The following is a 9,046-nucleotide window of genomic DNA, read 5'->3' as shown; positions in this document are numbered from 1 at the left end:
GGCTGGGGATCAAAAGTGCTATCAGATCCTTTCCCACAAACATCATATATTTTCATATGTTTGATCATATATATAAGAAGAATATCCTGGACATCTATCCAAATTTGAGTATAATTCTCAGACTGTTACTCACTCTTCCTGTCACAGTTGCTTCAGGTAAGAGAATTTTATCATTCCTGAAACTTTAGAGATACCCCAGGTCATCAATGTCACAAGAAAAAGCTAATAACATTTGAGAATGAGAAAGTTAAAAGATAACAAAAGACAAAAAGACAAAGGAAAAAAGAGAGAGAAAGAGAGATCCAAGCCAGACAGAGTGAAAAAGAATAAGCCGGAGACAAAGAGGGGAAATGCAGGGATCAAGATAAGAGGGAATAATTTTAATACCCAGATAGCACACACACGTTGTGGAGACGTCTATGCAACGTCATCTTTTTCATCTGGCAGATGTCTGGCAGAGGGCGTTTGCTCATCTGGCAGACGTTGCCGAGACGCCCATGCCAGATGTTAGAATGATGCTTAGCATACGTATTTACGACGTAAATGAATTAAAACGTCCCTGATCCGCTCTTTAGACGATGTTAATCAGATGTTCATACATCTGCCAAATGTCTGATTCACTTCGTATAGACGTCGTTTTATTAAAACACCCCCCTCCCATTATTTTAATTAAATACCCTCGGTACATCTATAATGCTCCCTAATGCATTTTACAATAAACAAAGATGATAATAAATAAATAAACCACACTCTCAACTATTAATAAAACACAGATTTGTTTATTTTTATAAAAAAAATACATTTTTTAACAAGCAAACATTTGATTAATTTATACAAAAACGAGAAAACGAGATGAACTTTATACAGACAAAACAATACACTTTATATTTATAACATACTGTATATACATGCATAACAAATAAAAAATTACATCCTCCCTCCCAAGCGAAGGAAATCTTTGATGAATATTTTAGCATCCGATTCTGTCGAAGACAGATGACAGGTAGATACGGTTGGTCAGGAAACTCTTGTTAGATGCAAACAGGACAGTCACTCACAAAATGCTGTGAAAAAATACAGAGATAGATATTTAATTAAAATTCATGATACTTAAATTAGCAAATGAACAAAATTTATACTTTGTTCCTCTCGCTTCACAACTCATAATAACAGACAGAAACCAGAACCGAACCGCAGATTAAGCACGTGCATATAACCGTCTGTATCTTAAGTGTGATTAAAAATACAGGAAAAAGCTTTAACCAAAATAACGTGACTAAACATTGATAAATATCAATATCATAATTTAGAAAGATGAGAATTAATTCCTGCTTAACTTTTCCACACACCCACCAAATGTTTGTCTTCTCAACAAACCGTGTTCTCTTCTCTCGATATCTTTTTGTGATGTTTGCTCTGATGATGCCGCAGCTTCCCGTTCACATACCAGCAAATTTCGGATGATAAAGATACGTCGTATAGACGGCGTATAGATGTAAAGATGATGTATCATATAACAGCTCAAACAGGCGATCTACAGACGATCAAAATACAGATGTTGCTATTAAGACTGCGCATGTTTTCCCACAAGATGCCGCAATTTAGCGTGCGGCGCGCCACGACTTGCCGGAGGCAACATTCGGAAATTTTAAATAAATGTTTTGTGCTTCACTGAACATCCGCCAGATGGCGCATAGAAGGACTTTATGAATGCAGAGGCAAACAGGAAGTTTATTTTGTTTTACAACAGATATTTCATAATGAACGTGTTCATATGTGCTTCATGTTATTTTCATAATGATGAAATGAGATGCCCAAATTTGTGCTTTAAAAGTTTTTTATATAGTTTTTGTAATGTCTTAACAAGGACAAAATAATGAAAGGCATGGCAATGCCTCGGTTTAAATGGTATTGAAATTAATTTTATTTCCTGATAGTACGCTATTTGATAGTGTTAACTATGCGAATGTCCTGATTCGTAAATATGCTAACATATCTTATTTAAAACGTTAAATATTGGCAGGGGGAATTGGCAGAATTTAGTTTTTGTAATGTCTTAACAGGAACAAATTAATAAAAGACACGGCAATGCCTCAGTTTAAATGGTCTTAAATTAATTTATTTACCTGATAGTAGGCTACCTTATAATCTGATAGTGTTAACTATGCGAATGTCCTGATCAGTGAATATGCCAACATATCTTATTTAAAGCATAAAAATGTGTCGCCATCATCGAAGACATGAATGAACTATATATATATATATATATATATATATATATATAGTTCATTCATGTCTTCGATGATGGCGACACATTTTTATGCTTTAAATAAGAATGTCCTGATCAGTGAATATGCCAACATATCTTATTTAAAGCATAAAAATGTGTCGCCATCATCGAAGACATGAATGAACTATATATATATATATATATATATATATATATATAGTTCATTCATGTCTTCGATGATGGCGACATATATATATAAGAGGTTACCCCTTTAATGTAGGTTATCAAACCGGTTTTGCGGATGGGGTATTGGCAGAGTTGAGGTGTTTAAAACTATTTAACAAGACCGAGCAGACGTCTCTGCCTAAAATGTTTTTCGCCAGCAAAACATAGAATAAATAGAAATAAAATGTTTAATGGTACCAATCAAATCAGACTTCATAATTACTTTGAGTGAAATTCACAAATTTCATAAAAGACATATATATTATGTTGAATATATTATGTTTTTATGTGTATACAGTATGTGTTTGTATGGGAATATATTATATAAGTATGTGTTTGTGTGCGCGTCTCATATGTAACATTCATATAAAATGCAATTCATGATAACACGGAGAGTTTCTGTTGATGAGTGTATGTGGATAAGTTGATATGTTGTGTGATATGTAATGTATTTGTGGACATATAGTTAGGAGGAAAATCTCAATTAAGGATGTCTTGAAACATAAAGCAGTAACTCTATAAGCCCGCAATCTTATTAACGTTAATTATCGCCAGCCGGCACGAATAGGCGGCTCCGTCCCTTTGCCGCTTATTCAGGGAGCCTATGGAGTGAGCAAGTAGCGATAGTAGATTTGGGCGCACGCCCATCACAGGCGCAAGCCGTCACAGAAAGTAAAGTTGAGGATCACGATGCTCAACATCCCGGAGCCCAAACCCCATTTAAATTTAAATTAACAAATATTGTAAGTAAATAACAATAGCCCACGTTTAGAAAAGCTTTTTTATTTAGATTATAAAAAAAATAATCCTGCATGTGTTTTAGGTGTTCCAGCTGCCACTGTTCTGGTGGCTCTGTCAGAGTAAATCATTCTGTAACAAACCTGTAAATTTTCATGTAAAACAGGAACATTTGTATGAATAAATTAATATGATAAGCTATTGATCAGTGACTGATGTAAACGACTCAGTTCAGATGTAAGTAAATGGAAAGAAAGTAAATGGCTGCGCTGTTTGGGGGAGGGACGTGCTAATGACGATTTGGTTTGCTGTGTGTGTGTGTGTGTGTGTGAGAGAGAGAGAGAGAGGTCTCAAGAGGTCTTACATACTCATGAAAAGTCAAGGATTATTTAGTGAAACAGAGGATCTGCTGAAAAATGTTAGGCACATCAGTCACTTAACTCCAAATAAAAGGTCTTTTTGAGTGTTATGATATAGTTAAAATAAGAGATGTACAAACGGTGCGCACTTAATACTAAACCTAAGCCAGGCACAAGGATTAATAAACCAAGATAGCCCCATACCCATTTTTATTTTTTAAATAAAAATACCAAAGAATATTATTCTGTATAGAGTGATTAAAAACAATGCAATTTATGCTATCATACGGAAAATCTCGATTTCTTCCATTCCAAGGATTAAAAGCGGTAACAATGTCAACTTTAGAATCTAGAATCCAGAAGATTAAAGGTACACAAATTGAAATCACTGAAAGTCTCCAGAAGAGCCTCAGATTCAAGTGTTTTTTAAAGTGTGGAGAGGTGCATTTCAGTTTCTCTGAATGTATAGGTGAGAACAGCTGATTCAAACCTGGGGAGGGTGCGACAACCCAGGATTAATAGGAATAAGAGGCCCTTACTGCATGAATATTATTTAGTACAACAACATTCATCCGTGCTCGGGAAAACATTTTGGTGCGGTTGAGCGCTGATTAGACTGTAGGAAATGTAGGAAATTATTATGTAGGAAATTAAAAAGGAGAATTTTTATTTAGGCTATTAAAAAAATTAACCTGCGTCTATTTTTAGGCGTGCCAGCTGCCACTTTTTAGTTATAAGTTTTCAATACAAATCTTATAATGCCCACATGACATCAAACATTCCCCTTGTTACTATTTTAGCTATTACTATTTTGTTTACTTCCAAATAAAATTAAAACAAGAATAAAATTTGGGCCGTGTAACGGGTTTGACTCAAAGTCCACGGGCGGCACCATGAAGCACGGACTTGAGGCGAGGTCTTACGGAAAAAAATGGGAAGAAAAGGGTTAAAGGAGTGAGGATGGAAAGGAAGGAATGTGCACGTGCAGGTTTGGTTGGCATGCGAGCACGGCCTGGTGAGCGGACAGAGTGGCAGTGTGGACCCGCGAGGACAGCAGCTCCAGCAGCTCCTGTCTCCGCCGCTCGCTCTGACTCTGCTCTCCACGGATGGCCGGACAGGCCCCTCCCATCTCTCGCTACGTTTGAAGTCCCTGGGGTGCGTTCCATTTGCCCAGCTTGCATGCTGCACTTGCGCGTCCAACTAAACCAAAATCCGCTGTAACCCAACAAACCCTGAGTATTTTATAGCGCGGGGTACAAGCCCGGGATCATTAGCAAGGAAATCTCACCAGCAGTGTCTAATTCCGCAGCCCCGCTTCTTCGCATATCTAAAGGGGAGGCCGCCTAACTAGTGAGCGAGGACTGATATTGATTTAGGCGCATGCCGAGACAGGCTAAAAAACCTATTGTCCTCAAAAATGTAACAGATGAGGACTCTGATTAATGTGCAAAAACTATAATAAAACTATATAAGACTACATAGCCTTTATAAGACTTTTATTTAAGCGCACTCACAATAACAAAATAATGTTATGATTTTGTAAATGTTTGAAAGCAAATAAGCTTTCAATAATAAGCAAATAAGCTGCGCTGTTCTGTATTGTTTTTGGTGAACTTCAGTCTGCTTGCTGTTTTTCCCGACGCATTCACAATCATTAGTACACTTCTGCCGGTGTGCTCTGGAAAACTTTTGACATGACATGACGGAATTAGGCACGGCTGGTAAGCCATTTTTTTAATCACTGGAATGGAAGAGATAGAAAGTTTCCTTATCGTGACATGTCTTGTATTGTTTTTAATCGCTCGATACACAACCCATCATTTGTTAATGCTATTTTACAAGGGTAAATACAAATGAAATAATTTATAATGGTTTATTTATTTATTTTTAAATAAAATCTAAAATTAAAACATTGTAGATTAATGATTAATTAAAAGCATGCATGTTATCATAAGAAAAATAACATCCCAGGAATTAAAAACGGTAACAATGTCAATTTTAGAATGTAGAATCCAAAAGATTTTAAATTTACACAAATTTAAGAAGAGGCCTGAAGCAAGATCCAAGATCCTCCACTTTGCTGAAACCGTGCACAGTGTGGAGGGGTGCATTTTAGTTTCTCTGAGTGTAAAGGTGAGAAAAGCTGATTCACACCTGGGGGGGGGGTTGTATAATTTGCATTTGAATGTGTCTGATATTGCAAAGCACACACAGTAACGCTTGGACAATGGAATATCGCCGAACGTGCGAGTTGACGCCCTTGCACCGGTCACTAACCTTTAAAATGTTGCATTTTAATTAAAATGCCACTTATATTTGTGTTTAATTGAATTCTTAAATCGTGTTCACCCATGGGTTTACTGCATAAACACTAGAACAAAAGGTCTAGGGACAAAACGGAAAAGTTTCTTTTTTTTTTTTTTTTTGCATTGAGTTTAATCATGCAGCACTTTTAGTATTCATAGCAAAAGCAACCCAACAGTGTGATTAAAGTACCCGAAATAACACAGAATTTTGACCCAGCATAAACAACCCAACGATGTGTTTACAGAAACCCCACTATTTTTTTGTGTACTACTACAGTACTAACGAATGAAGTGCAGTCAAAGCCCGGGGATTTTGCGTGCTGTTGCGCTGTATTCAGAGAGTAGTACATATTTTTGTGGTTATTTTTTCATTTCATGTCTGTTGTTTTATTGATAAATCTGCTTATATCTGCGCACGCATTTATCAGCCTTTTGATTAAAAAGCCGCATGTGCAACTCACTTTTACTTTGCACAAGACAGTGTTTATTGTTTAGTGTATATTTAAAGCACATAAACACAAAGAAACAATTGTTTTGGGCTAACATATCATACATCATTGTAGTCTTTTTGCACACGCGCGGGTGCGTTACAATAATAATAATAATAATAACAATAATAAATTCGGAGAACTACTACTAATAATAATTATAATACTGAATGAAGAAAGCGCAGTCGAAGAAGTATCATCATTGAAGGAGAGAAGAAAATGAAGAATAAATACATATTAGTATTTACAGTTTGAGCTCGACACGTTTATGCGCTCTGTCGTTTGCTGTCAATGGGAGAGAGAGAACACATTTTCGGCTTCAGTAGACACACAATACTTTAGACTGAAACACGACTGCCCCCTACAGGTAATGAGGGGCATTTTCACAGCTTGCCGTGCAATGCCGCGCAATGCCGCGACAAATCACGGGAAATCACGTTTTTCTCGAAACGTGCGTTTTTAATGGCGACATCTGTACGACTATAAAAAAACAAACGTGATGTTTACCAGATGATACGCTCTTTAGCAGATGTCTCCGCGATGTACCTGTGCTATCTGGGTAAGTATTCTTTGGTATTATTTGTGTCACAGACAGGACAGTCACAAGACAGATGCCTTTTACTAACTATTATTCTGCTGATCCTGCTGGAATACAAAGGTAACTGATCTGTACACATAATAAGTGCAATTAGGTAAAAATATAAATAATGCCTCTGAAATTTTGCGATTAGAAACTTTTTATTTCCCTGCCCAAAACAGATTTGTGCTCATATAAAATCATTGAATGTTTCTTTTGTTCGTACTGAACCTTTTATTTGATAATATGGAAATCAACATACACTCAAAAAAATGAACCTGGCTACCAGTTACATGTAATAAAAAATAATATGTGTTTTGTACATAATAATTTCATGTTTCCAAGATAAACATGAATAAATGATGTTATATTTACTTGAAATTCAACAACTTAACATGTATTAGATTCAATCATGTTGAGATAAACCAAAGAGATCTTGCCACTATGAAAAGTGGAAATATCAGATCAAACATCACAAAAAGACATTGCGAGAAGAGAACACAGCGTGTTGAGAAGACAAACGTTTGGCGTGTGGAAAAGGTAAGCAGGAATTAATTCCCATCTTTCTAAATAGAAACGAAATACTGAACATAAATGTCACCTGCTGTTTAGCGATGTTTAGTCACGTTATTTTGGTTTAAGCTATTTGTAAAGCGAGAGGAAGAAAGTATGAAATTTAAATTTACTCGAGTTGGATCAAATTAATTTATAACTGAAAAATTTGTTGTACCAACGCTATTCATTTATGTTAACAGTATTAAATTATGTTGGATGCACCTGTAATAAATAAGTTAAATGAACCTAATAAAATTAATTTGACTGAACCTAAGAACATTAAGTTGGGCCAACATAATTACTTCATGCTGAAAGAGAGCCATTAAATCAGGCGGAAATTCTTTCCATAATTTAATTATGTTCATTCAAGGAGTTATTTTTTCGAGTGTATAGGTTACAAACCATTTGTGTGTACAGTGGAACCTTGGCTCGTATTTTAAAACACTCGTAAATCAAAAATAATTTCCCTGTAAAAAATAATGGAAACTCAAATTATTCATTCCACAGTCTAAAAAAATAAAAACATAAAAATAATTAATATGAAGTAAAAATAAATCAAATTAATCTGCACTTTACCTTTAAAAAAAGTAAAAATAAAGCTCCACAGATAAGTGTTTCCTTTTATGCACGCAGGTGCTGTGTGTGTGTGTGTGTGTTTGTTTGTGGATGTGTGTGAAGCTAAAGTAAGAGGTGAGGAGAAATCAGACCCCCCCTCTCCCCCTTCTCGTCTTACACGCTAACCGCTCCTCCACTTATTAAAGGGGTCATACAGGCCTACATGCACTTTTTTAAGCCGTTTGGACTGAACTGTGTGTTAGGAAAATGCTTACACAACCACTCTACGATGATAAAAAGCCACCCAGTGGTTTTCTTTTCATTTATTACAATAACACGCCCCTTCTGAAATCAGGCCAATCTCAAATGCCTTGCCGTGTGACGCCACACCACAAGAGGTCGTTCCTACACAAGTTGATTGACACTGGTGTTTTAGCAAAGACCCGCCCCGAGTGAGAAGAAGCTGTCGGCCATTGTTTTTTGCCGCTGGAGCAAAATGGTGCCTAAGCGAGTGTTGTGTACAGTTGTTGGGTGTAATAGCGAACACAGCAGTTGTCATTCACTACCTAGGGTTAGTGACCTAGGGTACCTACCTAGGGTACCTACCTAGGGTTAGGTATCTGAGCCACTGAGGACGCAGTGGCTAAATTTAGTTTTTGAAGCTAACGTCCCCACCGATTTACCTAAATGCGTTCATGTTTGCGATAATCATTTTTCACCAGACTGCTTTATAAACGCGGGTCAATATAAAGCAGGTTTTACTAGGAAGCTGCTCCTGAAAATCGGATCTGTACTAACACTTCGTGTTCCTGCTTCATCTTCACCAGGCTCGGTGAGTGTAATTAATTTTTCTATGACTCTTTGCAGATCGCCTTTTCTAATAATCACGATGAATGCGGAGTGTAAGTTAACCTTATACTCTCATAGAACATGGTTATGGCTTCTTCTCTATGTACATCCGTCTCTATATAATCCCTAATCGCCCGTTTATAATAAACAATGCATTAAGGTGA

The 9,046-nt window shown here is 36.4% G+C and overlaps 1 protein-coding gene across 1 annotated transcript in view; it reads right to left on the bottom strand.

The window, feature by feature from the left end:
* Window positions 1-925: 925 nt before the first annotated feature.
* The window catches only part of LOC128509369 (zinc finger protein 850-like), a 28,988-nt gene continuing 20,867 nt past the window's right edge, over window positions 926-9,046 (bottom strand). Inside the window, exon 4 of the transcript XR_008356030.1 lies at window positions 926-1,064. The gene's annotated coding sequence lies outside the window, so the exon portion shown is untranslated. The remainder of the gene's footprint in view (window positions 1,065-9,046) is intronic.

Source organism: Clarias gariepinus, chromosome 21 (genome assembly GCF_024256425.1).
Source record: "Clarias gariepinus isolate MV-2021 ecotype Netherlands chromosome 21, CGAR_prim_01v2, whole genome shotgun sequence".
In the NCBI taxonomy this organism is placed as follows: domain Eukaryota; kingdom Metazoa; phylum Chordata; class Actinopteri; order Siluriformes; family Clariidae; genus Clarias; species Clarias gariepinus.
Note: the sequence above shows the minus strand (reverse complement) of the source record. Positions and strands in the feature narration are given on the sequence as shown.